This window comes from Otolemur garnettii, unplaced genomic scaffold (genome assembly GCF_000181295.1).
Source record: "Otolemur garnettii isolate 467f Iridium unplaced genomic scaffold, OtoGar3 scaffold00031, whole genome shotgun sequence".
NCBI classification, from domain to species: Eukaryota; Metazoa; Chordata; class Mammalia; order Primates; family Galagidae; genus Otolemur; species Otolemur garnettii.
The window spans coordinates 514,576-516,288 of record NW_003852426.1 but is presented as its reverse complement, the minus strand read 5'-3'; the positions used below and the strand labels follow the sequence as shown (position 1 = coordinate 516,288).

At 43.4% G+C, this 1,713-nt stretch overlaps 1 non-coding gene across 1 annotated transcript; it reads left to right on the top strand.

Moving 5' to 3' along the window:
- The first annotated feature begins 591 nt into the window (after window positions 1–591).
- LOC111725100 lies at window positions 592–699 on the top strand. Its single transcript, XR_002773246.1, has one exon. It is a non-coding gene; the product is annotated as a U6 spliceosomal RNA (small nuclear RNA).
- The last annotated feature ends 1,014 nt before the right edge of the window (window positions 700–1,713 follow it).

Sequence of the window (1,713 nt, the reverse complement as noted above, 5' to 3'; positions counted from 1 at the left end):
TGATACATAATGTGCTGGCTCTTAGCTCCACAAGTCATGGGGTACTGAGAATGGAGACTCCTGAATTTGGGGCACAGGTGTAGGATTCCAAAATTCTCTCAGCCCTGGCACACTTTAATGGAGTTGACTGCCCTTGGCTACAGGACTCACCTAGGCTCATCTTAGGATTTACTCCTTGCCTGGGGGGTGGAGGGGTGTGGATTGGGAAGTGGTGAAGGCTCTACAGATATATTGAGTTATGCAATGCTAGCTAAAAGTACAAGTTCTTCTGTAGGCACCATAGAAAAGAGGTTTACTTTGGCTGGGCACATGCCTGTAATTCTAGCACTCCGGGAGTCTGAGGCATATGAATCACTTGAGCTCAGGAGTTTAAGACCAGCCTAAACAAGAGTGAGACCCTGTCTCTGCTAAAAATAGAAAAACTAGCTGGATATTGTGGTGGCACCTGCCGTTGCAGCTACTCAGGAGGCTGAGGCAAGAGGATTGCTTGAGCCCAAGAGTTTCAGGTTGCTGTGAGCTATGATGCCATAGCACACTACTGAGTGAGATGCCATAGGGTGACTGAGTGAGAATCTATCTCAAATGGGGCGAGTGTGCTTGCTTTGGCACACATATACTAAAATTGGAATGAAACAGAGAAGATTAGCATGACCCCTGCACAAGGATGACATGAAAATTCATGAAGAGTTCCATATTTTTACAAGAATGGAAAAACAATTACCAATGCATTTAGTACTAATGTGAAGCCAGTAGACAATGTATTGCATGCCCACATGGGTGAAAAATTCATTTCATTTCAAGGAGAGGGAGTTGGGCTGCTCTCACTGAATGGGTGGGCACCGGGTAGGGGAGGGTTGGCACACCTTTTGTGTGGGGGACATAACCACAAGAAGGACTCTACCTAACAAAATTAAATATTTTGACTTGGTTGTTTATACCTTCACATTAACCTGAAATAATTTTACTTTAAAAATAAAAAGGGGGCTGACATACATGGGACATTTCTTAAACTGATAGAGGCCATTTATAACAAACCCACAGTCAATATTATATAGAATGGAGTAAAACTGAAAGCATTTCCACTTTGAATCGGAACTAGACAAGGATGCCCGCTATCACCACTGTTATTCAGCATGGTGCTGGAAGACCTAGCCAATGCAATCAGGCAAGAGAAGGAGATCAAGGGTATTCTAATGGGGCCACAGGAGGTCAAGGTATTCTAATGGGACCAGAATAGTCTCAACTATTTGGGAGGCTGAAACAACAGAATCTCATAAGCCTAGGAGTTTGAGACTGCTGTGAGCTATCATGCTACAGATGGCAAAGTGAGATTCTGTCTAAAAAAAAAAAAAAGAAAAGAAATATAGTAATGTTTTGGAATACAAAATCAATATTCACATATCAGTAGTCTTCATATATGCCAATAACAGTCAAGCTAAGAATGAAATCAAAGACACAATTCCTTTCATAGTAGCTCCAAAGAAAATGAAATACCTGGGAATATATCTAACAAACTAACAAAGGATGTGAAAGATCTCTATAAAGAAAACTACGAGGCTTGGCGCCTGTGGCTCAAGTGGCTAAGGTGCCAGCCACGTACACCCAAGGTGGCGGGTTCGAATCCAGCCTGGGCCCGCCAAACAACAATGACGGCTGCAACCAAAAAATAGCCAGGCGTCGTGGCGGATGCCTGTGGTCCCAGCTACTTGGGAG